Source organism: Gavialis gangeticus, unplaced genomic scaffold (genome assembly GCF_001723915.1).
Source record: "Gavialis gangeticus isolate Ggan-Ray unplaced genomic scaffold, GavGan_comp1, whole genome shotgun sequence".
In the NCBI taxonomy this organism is placed as follows: Eukaryota; Metazoa; Chordata; order Crocodylia; family Gavialidae; genus Gavialis; species Gavialis gangeticus.
In genome coordinates, this window is record NW_017729022.1 from 1,674,489 (window position 1) to 1,687,941 (window position 13,453).

Below are 13,453 nucleotides of genomic sequence, written 5' to 3' on the forward strand. Positions count from 1 at the left end.
GGGGGGGGGGGGGGGGGGCTCTGCCACAAGCCCCCAGAGGCCCCGACAGCTACTGCAGCAACCAGTGAGTGCAGGACTTTTTTTAAGCGCTGGGACACTGGGGCCAGATGCGGGTCAGGGGCACTCAGGGGGGCTGGGGAAGTAGGCAGAGGATGGGGCCTGGTGAGGGTCCCCTCATGGTCCCCTCCCCCTGCCCCGTACTTACCAGCATGGAGTCTGAGTCCAGCTCCCTGCAGTGGCTAGCAGAGACCGTCTAAGTCTCCCCAAATACATTCAGAGGCTTTGGATTGATTTGGACCTTTTTTAAAGATCGGTCTCCTGATTCGATTTGGATGCCAAATCTCCTCTGAATTGAATCAGCAACTGAAGCTTTGCATAGCCCTACCGCACAGTAAACATCTCGGCATCTACACATGCACCCTTAGTAGCATGTGTGAAGTTAATGAAAAACTTCTGCAGCAGGATAGGACTTACAGATAAGCCCCAACCTGCTGCAGAGGTGTTTAACGTGGAGCAGCACGTGTGCAGACACTGCCCTGGCTGCCTGGGGCACAGGGTGCTTCCACGTGGGGCTAGCTGGCAGGCAGCTTGTGCCCCAGTCAGCCGGTCCACAGCAGGGGGAGTTCCATCGGAGCAGTCCTGTGACCCCCGGGGTCCCCTGCCAGTCTGTACTGCTCTGACTGGGCTTTGTGTGTTATGCCTGAATAAACACTGGAGCAATATGCTCTGGAGTTTTGCTTTGGGTGCACATTCAAATGGTGCACCTGGGAGCAAAAAACCTCCAGAGCTTACAGATGTGCCAGGAATAAAGAAAGATAAATTTAAAATTATTGACTAGATAGCTTTTGTCACTGAAGTATTAGAAGCTTGGCTTCCTATTCAGAAGAGTTACTATGAAAGAGGTGACAACGTTCACCATCACTAAAACCAACTCTTCTTTTTAAGAGTCAAGAAAAAGATATATCCAGAAGGGAAGGAGGAATAAATGTTATAGAACAGTGGTTTTCAACCTGGTTAGACTCAAGTTACCCCTCAGAAAAGTGCCAGCCCTTTCCTTTTACTTTTTTTTTTTTTTGACTACAGCAAAAAGGAGCAATTTTCTGTTGTAAAGAACTCAGAAAACCCAGAAGTCAGAATGTTTTTCACTATCTGAATTCCTAATTGAAATATCTGTGTTTATTTTGTGAATCATGTGTAGATGTTGGCACACCTCACAGTGCTAACACAACCTTAAATAGATCTCATGGCACCCTGGTGGAGAACAACTATTATAGAAAATTTCATACGTGGAAAGATTAAAGAGGCTCATTGCTATGTAGTTTAAAATAAGGAAAAAAAAGGAGATAATGTAAGAAATAGTACAGTAAAAAGCAATTAAGAAATATTTATAACTCATGTGGTTTCAGTGAAATTATTAGGATGAATGCATTTGGAAATTATACAATAAAATAAATGACATATCAGGACAATTCACAACAGAATATTTCAGATTCAAGTAGGATTTAGACAATCCTATAAAGCCAGGTTTTGCCATTATAATGACGGTGACCATCAATCCTCACACTTTCATAGAAAAACATTAATGCATAACAGGGGGAAGATACTGCTATACTTGGACAGAGTGCTCTACAACTGACCAGGCCTATATTTGATGTGGGGAATTGAACAGCCACAGTGTAGTCTTCCAGAGAAGCAAAACACACCGTCTTCCAGAGAAGCATCTGATATATACCACTGTATCAGATTACAGTAATCACTGGTCAGTTCTGGTATGGTAATTCTTATGCCCCAAAATAGTAACATAAGAGTTTTGTTTAATCATTTTATAGTTGAGTTTAGCCAGCAGTTTCCAATTAATTATTGTTTTATAGCTTATGCTGCAACATGTCTTTTAAAAAGGAGCTGCTCTTTTGCAGTATGACAAATCATACATCTGCACCTGGCTTGTTTCTCTGTCTAGTATAATGCTCATTTAAAAAAAAAAAAAATTGGCATACAAGTCCTCCAACACAGAATATACATGATAAACTAAGTGTGCAGAAAAGGACATTCCTAGTATCCGAAGTCACCTTCTGAACCTGAAACTTTTCATCTGTGCTCTTTACATTTCTCCCATGCATCCAGAAGGAGCATTACACTTTGAATTTCATAGACATTAGGGCTGGAAGGGACCTCGAAAGACCATCGAGACCAGTCCCCTGCCCAAAGGGCAGGAAGTCAGCTGGGGTCATAGGATCCCAGCAAGCTAAGCATCCAATTTACTCTTGAAGGTGTTCAATGTAGGTGCTTGAACCACCTCCAATGGCAGGTTGTTCCAGACCTTGGGAGCTCGGACAGTAAAGGAATTCTTCCTTATGTCCAGCCTGAAACGGTCTCGCAGTAGTTTATGACCATTCGACCTTGTCATCCCTTGGGGGCGCTCTGGTGAACAAACATTCCCCCAGATCCTGGTGGTCACCCCGATAAACTTTAATAAATAAATGGATATACTTTGTCCTCTGTACCAGGAGTGATGTTAGGGCATGGAAAATGGTGTAAATGCATAAGGCTTGCACTGATCAGGGGCCCCTGTTGCATTATGGCTTTATTTCCCATGTTAATAGAAGGGGGTCTCAAACCTGGACACTTGCATGCCTGCCCTCTCCACCCTGGGAAAAAAAAGTGAACCTCACCACTTCCTCAAGTTCGAATGCCCCATAACTAAACATCCTCCTGCTGAGCTCTGGAGCTATTTTCCTACTTCTCCTAAAAATGAAGATTTCAAATATATCTTTGCTCATTTCAGACCAACTAAGATGCAGTGATGTTTAGGTGCTGGCATACTAGCTTGCTCTGGCAGTTGTCTTTGGTTGGAACTGCTAACCTGAATTCAGTTCTGCAGATGAATAAGTTTGTCTCACTCAGCCCAGCTGAGTGTTTCTTACCCAGGCTGCAAATCCCCTGAAGCCACAGGCAACAGGCCTCACCTGCTCCAGCCCTTAAAAGCTAGTCCCAGCCCACAGTATCCCTGTCTAGGAAAGGGTGTAAATTCTTGCTTTTGATCCTACATGCATTTCTTTGCTGGTTCTCTCTGGTTTTGACTCTTGGCTCTGACTCCAGGTAAGACCCTTGACATTTCCCCCATCTAGTTTTCTGCTCTTGAATCTAGTTTGACTTCTGGTTCTGGTGCATGATCCTGATTAACTTTCTGCTTAGCCTGTCTTTAGCTCTTGACCCCAGTCTGTCTCAATTTCCACCATGGCTTGCAGTGCCAGTAGCAGACCCCTCCATAGCCTCAGCTCCTGGGAAGCCAGCCTGGACTGGACTGGTGCTTCAGATGCCTAATCACTATGCCAGACTGCTAATGCCCCAGTCCCCAATACTTATTTACATGTTTTTGGAGATCTAACATTTGTTAGTTGTATGTATTTTTTTATGCATTATGCTGGCAGAAATAGCTTTAATATTGTAGGCATGGTGCAAGTTAGAAAAATGCATGATCCTGATTGAAGATTGCTGGGTTTGGGTGGGGGAGATAGGCACCTCTTAAATGTGATGCATGTCGGGGGCCCTCGTCTGAGTTGCACAGGAAAAGGATGGGGTATAGAGGAGGCCTTTCTTAGGATTTCAATAAAAATGCAGACTAACAGTTTAACTGCACTTTAAATAGAACATGCGTCCAGGTTACAAGTGTCATTAAGGTATGTTAATACAGTGAACAAGCCACAAAGTTATAATATGATTCCATGTACAATCTGGAATAACTTCGGGGCTCACTTGTATTGCTCTTTAAACTGAACATGTGGCCAGTTGGGACCAGTACATGACAGACCCTGACATGCAGCTCTGTCAGGATTCAGCATGAGGTAGCCCCAAGGTCTGGGACACGGATCTCCCTTATCCAGTTGGGGCTGGTGGGGCAGAACCAGTCTTTGGATCCTGGACCCCTGCCCAACCCCCAGAGGCAGGTGGGAGGGAAAGAGAGAAGGGCACAGAGAACCTGACACCCAGGAATGTCTTCCTGATCTTGGACTCACTGCACCTTGGACCTTTAAAAGCCACGTGTGATTCTGACATCCCCAGTGCTTGGGAACTCAAGGAGCCTCTCCCCTGAGGTCCCCATGCATCAGGGATGTTAGAAAAAGTCCCAGTATGAGAAGACCCCAGGATTGGGAAGAGGCTTCTTGATCCTGGGGCCTCCATATTCTGAGACCTGTAAAAACCAAGGTGCAATGGCAGGAAGTGCCATACTCTAAGTCAGGGGTTGTCAGCCAGGGGTACGCATACCCCTGGGAGTACTTGGGAAGGCCCCAAGGGGTATGCGGCAGCAGCGTGGAGAAGCGGGGGCACTTCTGGTTTTGCCACTGTGCACAGGGGACCTCCCTGTCCTTTTCCTCCCTGCCCCCCCAGCGCTCAACTGGCCAGGGGACACCCTGCTTCTTGACCGGCCGCCGGGGGTACAGCAACCAAGAAGGGGTTGCAAACCCCTGCTAAGTAAATGCCTGTTAGTAGCTTTAGTAAACAATTCTTTATAGAATCAAGATATTAGTTGTACCAGCCAACTAATCATCAGGAATTAAATAAAAAGCAAACCAATACCCATTCTGTTAGGTTGACATCTCCAAACAAATCAGTAATATAGGATCCAATGCTAAATCACATCACATGAAGATACACGTCAACTTTCAGCCATTACTGGAAAAAAAATGGAACTTCTCATGCAGTAACTAAGCATCCTGTTTTAAACATAGCTGAAGAGATCCCGTCACTCAAATGGCCAAGTTTATCTCAATAAATTGGGGAGAGACAGACAATGCAGCAGCCGACAGAGGAGGGAGTAGAAGCAAAACTGCAGCCTTTTCAGGAAGCACAGGAGAGGAAACAGCATGCTGACCAGATGATCAGATAAGGGAAAGGGACTTGAGTGGCACTGGGAGGGGGCTGGAGACAGAGTACTTGGCTAATTTGTGGCACAACTGTCAAAAAAGGTTGATTAGACAACTGACCTTATCAGAAGGGATGGAACCAAGAGATTCCGAGATGGATAGCTTCTGTTTTGAACCATGTGAAACTATCTAGAAAAATCTACAGACCTTAACAAGGAATGAGATTCTTTCTACATCTGACTTTATCCCAGCTTTAGGATAGATGAAGTGCTATGTATGTAAAGGCTCAAAATTTATGGGGATAAGGGAGGAGGAAATCCAGGGGCTGTGTGCAAGGAACTGGCATTTGTATAAAGGCCCATGACCCCAATAGACTCCATTATATTTTTTTTTTATATTAGTGGTATGATTGTCCACCCAGCTCTAGGTTTCCCTCACTTCATGCTGCACGTGTTCCTGGAAAACCACACATAACTTGAATTTGCATAAAGGGAACCCATTTTATAAGGTAACAAATAGGGATATGTTCCAAAACCTCCCCTGTACTGAGCCCCAGACCCATTTCTGTCACTTTTATGAAGACAATTTTGGTACTCCCCAACAGCACATAGTGCCCTGTGCTTGTGTTTACTATCACAATGGGGACAGCAACTACAGAAACACATGTCACAGACAATGAGCAAGCAGCACACATCCACATAGGAAACACTATTTTGGTGTGCGTTACCCCCACAATGTACCGCAAAGTAGCTGACTGTAGGCTTCCATAACACTGTTTGCATGAGCAAATTTACATTGCATATAACAAATTTTTGGTATTAAAAAAAAAAAAGTTACTGAATAAGAGCAAATTTGCATATACAGAACCCACATAAAGCAAGGGAAACCTGTAGGTCTCATGCAAAAGAAGGTGCAGTTCTCAAATTTATGTAGGAGTTTTACATCAAAGACATTTAAGGTTGTTTCATTAAATAAAAGATAAAGTCTTATAATGCTGGTGTTCATGCCTAATTATATTTCAGTTAGCATCTTAAATGCAGCTCCTTGGCAAGTCACTAGCAAAAATGTAGTTACCTAGTAAATAAGCAATGTATCAGTCAACATTTTCTAACGCACTATAATGTAAAATAAAGTATTTGAAAATATTAAGCTATACAATTGCTTAAGTGTACATTGTTAAAGCACAGCTTCCTAGGCAGCAGAGCTATACCAGCTCAAACACAGACTGTTTTGGGGTTGGCAACATTTTCTGGTGGCAGGCTGATTGACCTAGCCTGGGTCTGAGGGGGCTGGCATTAGAACATGGCTACCACTGCTCCCCATTAGGCACCTGCAATGCCAGTAAAGCCCCTGCTACTCAAAGAGATCAAAGCCTTCCTACACTTGAAGTGATCAACCCCCACCCCCCAAATCCACATGCAATGGTTCCATGGGCCAGATGCAGGACACAAGTAGATCCTGGCTCTATCTGGTCTCGAATCTACATGGATTGATGATTTCATCAAAAAAAGTTGTAGGAACTGTGCCTTCAAGCTTGGCAGCCATTGCTGATTATGCCACACCTGCAGAACAGTGAAGTCCCACCCATCCATGGTGTTCTCTCAAGCCTAGAAAAGAGCTCACCGATGTCCAGATGGGCCAGCCTACAGTTCCTAACCATTGGCTGTAGCATCTAATCATGCTCTTCAGCCAGCCTTTCCACAGCAGAATCTGTTTCACTCTTACAAGTGAACAGCTACTAAAGAACTGTGCTAACTAATTAGCAGGACAGATTTGATCATGCTCTTTGGCCTGCCAATGGTGGGGAAAGATAACTGGCCCCAGGCATTTAAAATATGGTGGCAGTTGTGGTGACAGGGAATAGAAAAAGAACAAAAGGGTGTAGAGAACAGCATTGTGGAGGTTCATTCCCCACCACACACAGTTTTCTTGTCACAGTATCAGCTCTCCGTAATATGTCACTGCAATGTCCCATTCTGGACTGCATTAGTAAGTGCCACAAGGACCACTGTTAGGTCTATCACATACGAGTTGTGGTCCACCTGAAAACAAACAAAACAAACAAAATTCAGAGGCAATTGCTTGTGGCAAGAACAGCTGGCATCAGGACAAGCTTTCTAGTGTATAGTCCTTTTGTGGTTCATTACAATTCACTATCATGAATCAACAGAACTGTGTGATGCAGACTAAACATTATTTTCACACCTTCCGAAATAGCTAAAGATCCATCAAAAGCATGTTTTCTGAGCTTGCCTGTTAATTCATGAACTCTGCAGTTGGGAGCGTGTTATCCAGGAAATATTCCTGCAAGACCGATACAAGTCTGTCTTCAGCACTACAGACTGGTGATGATCACAGAACTAGTTGTTTGTGACTAGTTCAGCAGCTGACCAAACATGGTACAGTTGTTGCACTGGAAGAATCTTCAACTTAACTATTCTATTTGCTTCATTAATTAGTCCCTCTCCTCCCCTTAGAGCATGCTTCAACCCTGGGGAACAAGGGTTTGTGGTAGACCTATGGCACTGCTGCTTCTGCCAAAAACTTGTCTGCTGTTAGGGCATCCAGAAATAACAAACTGTGCTGAACATATGCCTAAGGAGAGAATGAGGGAGTCTGAAAAAGGATGGAATCAATTTTCCCATAAATGGAATTATGGAATAAATTAGATAGATAGGTCAACTGAAATGCTGCCAGAGGAAGGTTTCTGAATGTCAACTGCTGTTAAAAAAGTGGAGCTCTCCAAAAACATCTGGTGTTTTAAACATATGCCCAATGCTGATTTAGAGACAGACAGTATGGAAGATATTAAAAGTGAGTGAGACAATTTGTTTCTTGCTGTTTTCATGACTGCCCCAGGAGAACGAAGACAGGGGCACAAGAGACCCTCCCCACAATGGGGCTCGGTGGAGACAACCTGACCCTGCAAGGAAAGCCCCAAAGGCAGAGCAAACTTACCTGTTACATGGCCAGAAGACACAGAGGAGCCGTGCCAGGATGAGATGCCTGTGCAGTTCACCAGCTGGCTCCATGAACAAAAAGGCGGTGCAGGCAGATGACCTCATTACTGAAAGCAGCCCAGCCGAAATAAAAGCTGGAGGCAAAAGAGCACCTGGGGAGGCACAGCTGGAAGCAGACGGCAAAGGTGCTCCCCACACCGGGCACAGGTTGTGCCAGCTGACATCAAGGGGTTTGAGGAGAGACTCCTTGGAGGGGTTCACGAGCCCCTAAAAGATGAGGACAGCGTCAAGGGACCCTGAGATCCACAGACGTCAGGCTCGCGAGTGGGGACAGACTGAGGCCCTACTCCCCTTTTCTTTTATTAGCTTGTTCTTTAGTTAATAGCCCAGAGGGACCTTGGATGGAGGTCAGGGTCCTGGGGCAGCATTTGAGTTGAGAGCAGATAAGGGGCGCTACAGGCTGTAGTGCAGTTAAGGGAGATACAGAGGAACATTGGAGACAGCCTAGCATCCCGAAGACCCCTGTAACTGGGTAAGAGCATCAAGGGCCCAGCAGATGAAGAGGGTGCAAGAGCCAACATTAGAGGGCAAGCCCAGCAGGTCAAATGGCTGTCCTGAAGGCTGGCACATGGCTGGGGTGTAGGGGAGGTGGAACCCCAAGAATTCCTGCTAGGGAGCATGACCGAGTCACAGGGGACCACTGAAGGGAACCCCATGACTGGAAGAAACACCGAAGTTGTGGCAGGAGAGTTTTGGGGTTTCCTTCAGGAAGAACACGAGCCCTCAGAGATCACAGGAGTAAGTGCTGCAGCCAGGCCCAGGTGCATGCTCCAAGGCAGCTAGGGAATGCCTCCTCAAGACCAGGTAGGCAGAATGATTAACACCCCCTTAAGAGTAAGAGTATTTTAAATGGTCACAGCTAAGTGAGTGTTACCTACCCCCCCTCCTCCCCTGAAAAAAAACAACAAAAAACAAAAACAAACCCCTCCCCCCCATGCTTTAAAATCAGCCAGGAAAGGAACTGACATCTTTATATCACAAAGCTTTAGCAAGTGCTTACTGCTACCCTAAAACCACAGTGGCCAAATGTAAGCATTTAATAGTTTGTTCATAAGGATGATATACTATAGCAGACACTGCATTTTAACCATAAACCTGGATTATCATGGACAGTAGATGACAGTAGATGCTTTTCCCCAGTGTTTGTCCAGATGTCTCACTATAAAAAGACACCACACACCCTGCATTAAAATGATATAAGTCATATCTCAAGGACCAGTCTGTGACTGAAAATCTAAAATCACTAACAAAGGTGCAAAAAGCCCAAGAAGTTGAGGTTTGGAATTCACATCTATTTAAGTTTCCAAAACTCAGATACATTCTTACTCTCCTACCTCAGCACACATTACTGGCATACTGAAACTTGAACTATCAAGGGTTTTCTACCACCCCCCTCTCCTATCTTGTGAGTTCACGGTTACTCCTATCTTGTGACAAGGCATTGCTCATTGATACGGACATAGACATTATTGCTGTATGTGCCTTCTTAACTACCATGTGGACTCTCATTTTATATGTTAAAAAATAATATTTTTAGACACAAAAGAGGTCAAATAATCTAAAAGTTTTATGAATATGATCTAAACATGCAGTCAAAATTTCTGGTTCGACTGATGCATCTTAAAATAGGGATGACTATATTTGACAAGAGCTCCTGCTGGAATTCTATGAGAAGATATTTTGTAACCATGAAGAGTGCTCCCCTACCCTGCTCTCAACAAATTACATCCACATAGGGTTGTGTGTTTAGAACTCATCTCTCAAGCAAGATGTAAAGGAAAAGAAGAAGTAGGAATTAAAACAAGGGCACCATGACCCAAGTTGTCATTTCTGGAGTTTCTAGTGCAATGCTTCTCTCTTCGAGGCACACTTCCTGTAGAAAAATCTCCGTCCATGAGCTCCAACTTGCCTAGCTACCTTTGAGTCATTTGAAAGCCCTGCACTTTCCCCACAAAATCCTAGAACCTGACATCTAGTCCCAGAAAGAAAACTAAAATATCATTAATCAACATGACCTCAATCTGATGAAAACAGAATCTTTCATTCTTGCAGCACCTATGTGACAAGTTGTCACATCAATGGGAAACAACAGTTCATGCTGAATGATGGGAAAAAGTCTTCAGCATCCTGTATTTGGAAGGTTTCTTCTACCTTGTTTTTAAAAGAAAAATATTAGACGAATACTTATTAAAGCATTCAAAATATGTGAGGAAGTTCATTGCATCTTTTCGGTACAGCTGTTGTGGGGCATTTTATAGAAAATGGAAGATCTGATTAGAGTATGAACTAATAACATGAATAGATGTGGAAAAGAAAGTAAAAAGATATGCCTCTGGCTCTCTTGTTCTCTCAACCCAAGAGTCTCTTGCACACCTACAGATTTCTGTCAGTCTAGTACAATATAATTATAATTTTGTATAATTGAGAATTATGCAAAATTCCTAGAGTATTAGTGCCTTATGGTGACAATAATAGGTCAAAAGAATCTCCCACTCTTGTTTTCACAATAGGCAAGAACAATAAAAATCGGCATCTGCTGCCAGATGAGAAAGCTAAAAAAAACCCAAAAACACAACCATATACAAAAAAGCCAACCACTATTAAGACTTAAAAGCAGCTACGGAGAAAGTTCATTTAACACAAGCAGCAAGAGAGGCCAAAAAAATGCAAACAGCAAGAGATGCCAGGAAAAACATTAGCGAAGATGTTCATAACAGTACAGACAAGAGCATAAATCAAGGTGTTGCCTACAAAAGGAATAAGATAAGGTACCAAATGTAACAATTCATTTGTGATACGATATGTAGCTAGAGAATGTTGCATGCAAATCAGAAAGTAAATATTAAGTCTTTCCTATAGCATTAGAAAAAGAAATCTAATGACTATTAGTCTTTAGAAATAAATAGTTAAAAAAAGAATACCAGTTGTGTTTATTCAGAATGGACAAGTATAGTGTAGATGTGAATGTAGCTAGCATAACAGATACAGGAATTAAGCCATTGTCATAACACACAATACAAGAACATTCATCAACAACTCTAGAAGCAAGCTGAGACTTACTGTATTTGTACTAGTACCAAACACAGTGCTCAGATCTTTAAGACTATTATTTTGTAAGCTCAAGGGGTTTACATAAACTAAAGAACCACACAAAACAAACCACCATTATTGTTAATTATTCTAGTTTTTTCACACTTTGACTAAATACAAACAGTCAAAAAGCCTGAGGCTGAATCGATTAAGTCTTTGCAGGTTAGCCTAAGCTGCATAGATTGAACTGATAAGCAAGTGAACAAACATTCACTTTTGAATCCAGAAATGCAGCCTGCGGTGGCCCAGGTCAGAAGCTGGGGGGTGCTAGAGCTGGAGCAGACAGCGTGGGCCAAGGCTAGCCTGCCCAGCCTCTGTGTGTGTGTGTGTGTGTGTATGTGTGTGTGAGGGGGGGAATTGTAGGGGAGGAGCAAAGCATCCTGGGATGCTGGGGGACTGTAGTTAACTTGAATCTGGAGTGAGATCTGGGACAGAAGTTCAATATACCGATTTAAACTAAAATCAGTTAAGGCTAATACTATTTTCATTCAGATTTATCTTAAATCAGTTTTGGCCATTTTCAAATGGGTTTATGTGCACTGAATTTCTGTTGTGTTATGTATTTGAACAAGTTTCCGATCATTTACATTGGTTTGTGTGCAATTTCTGTCCCTAGCCTTTATTAGCTTACAAAGTAGACTGCATCCAGTAGAACAGGGGTTGGCAACCTTTTAGAAAGGCACAGTAGGTGCTTGCAATCTGGCTGCTGGCATGGGCATCCCCTCTGGTGGTGGTAATGGTGCTGGGGAGTGGGGAGAAGGGAAAGGGGAGTGGCCACCAATGATTGAGGGAAGAGAGAAGGGAGGTAGGGAAAGAGGAAGAGAACTTACCTCTAGAAAGCCACACCTGCCACGGAGGAGTAGGGAGGGAAGAAGAAAGCAAGCAGTACCTGCTGCCCACCATGAAGGAGGGAGGTGGGAGAACGTCAGAGTCACATGATCAGGTTCGTGGGTTGCTAGACTGACACCCCATGCACTGCACCCAGTGCACAGGCTAGAATCGAGAACCTGCACTATGCAAAACAACACAGGATGGGCAGTCTGGTGCATGTGCTATATGCAGTGGCTTGCTGGACCAGCTCTCCGTGCTGGCTTTGGGGCTGGTCTGGATAAGGCCACACCAGAGTGAGTGCACAGGGCTGGGCTGGTAGAGGACACACACTGCATGCAGTGCCCCATGCTGAAGCCAGCATGCAGGGTGACCTGTCCAGCACCACGTACTGCACATAGCACATGCTGACTTCACAGCTTACTGTGCACAAGGGGTCAGCAGGGGGCACATGCTGCCTGCGGGCTGGGCGTTGGCTGCCTTTGGGACCGGGGGGGGGGGGGGGGGGGGCACAGCTTGGGCTACATGTCCAGACTGACCCCATCCCATGCTGCCTGTAGCACCAGCTCCAGCCTGCATGCTGTGGGGCTGAGGCATGCAGTGTGCAGTGTTCAGGCTAGACCCAGTGCCATGGGCACTGCACAGATGGGTGGTCCCAGTCCAGCAACCCTTACCAGACCTGTGGGGCCAGATAAGTTTGGCATCCCTACCACAGAATTACTGGAGAATGTAGAATTAAAAAAGGTTTGCCTAGATTTTCTGTTAAAGCAGTAGCATTTTACAAAAATTCTAAAAATATCCAGTGGTTGGCAAATTCAATTACAGGGAAAGCAGTGGTATAACAAGAGAAATTTCTTGACCAGAATTTTTTCTATTCCAGAACTTCACTGAACTGCAAAACAGGAAGGAAGGTGAAGATTCTTAAAATATTCATGGTTTGTTCAACTCTGTAACATTTGAGGTCTTACAAAAAAAAGTCAGTAGAAGGTCAAACTTCTCCCTTTCAAGATTTAGGTCTTTAGGAAAGGGCTGAAAAAGCCACTTAACTTACACAGCTCTTTGATCTAAGATAAAAGTATACAAAGATGCATGGAAGTTGAAAGTCAGCAAAATTCAGGCTTGAAATATGGCAATTTACTTACTGTGAGGGTGGGTAAATAATCACTGGAACAACTTACCTAGGGAGGAAGTAGACTGTTTGCTACCCGAGATCTTTAAAGCATATTGAAAACCTTGCTAAATAATATACTCTAGCCTAACCAGAAGTTCTATATCCTGTTTAGGTTATGAGATTGTAAAATTTTAACATTATCTTGGGAGGTCAAATTATATAGTCACCCTTATAGTTCTTGATGCTGTGAATGACAAGTTGACACTTCAATAAGGATGTGGAAAAGTTGAGAGGGTCCAGAGAAGAGCCACCTGTATGATCAAGGACTTGCAAGGCAAGCCATACGAGGAAAGGGTGAGGGACCTGGGCCTCTTTAGCCTACAGAAGAGAAGGCTGAGAGGTGACTTGATAGCGGCTTACTGCTATATCAGAGTGAATCAGGAGCTTAGTGAACAACTGTTCACTAGGGCACACCCAGGGAAGACCAGGACCAATGGATACAAAATTCCTGGAAGGCCGCTTCAGGCTTAATACCAGGA

At 44.0% G+C, this 13,453-nt stretch overlaps 1 protein-coding gene across 1 annotated transcript in view; it reads right to left on the minus strand.

Moving 5' to 3' along the window:
- Positions 1 to 13,453, minus strand: part of TES (testin LIM domain protein) — a 45,643-nt gene that overhangs the window by 21,659 nt on the left and 10,531 nt on the right. The window lies entirely within an intron of this gene.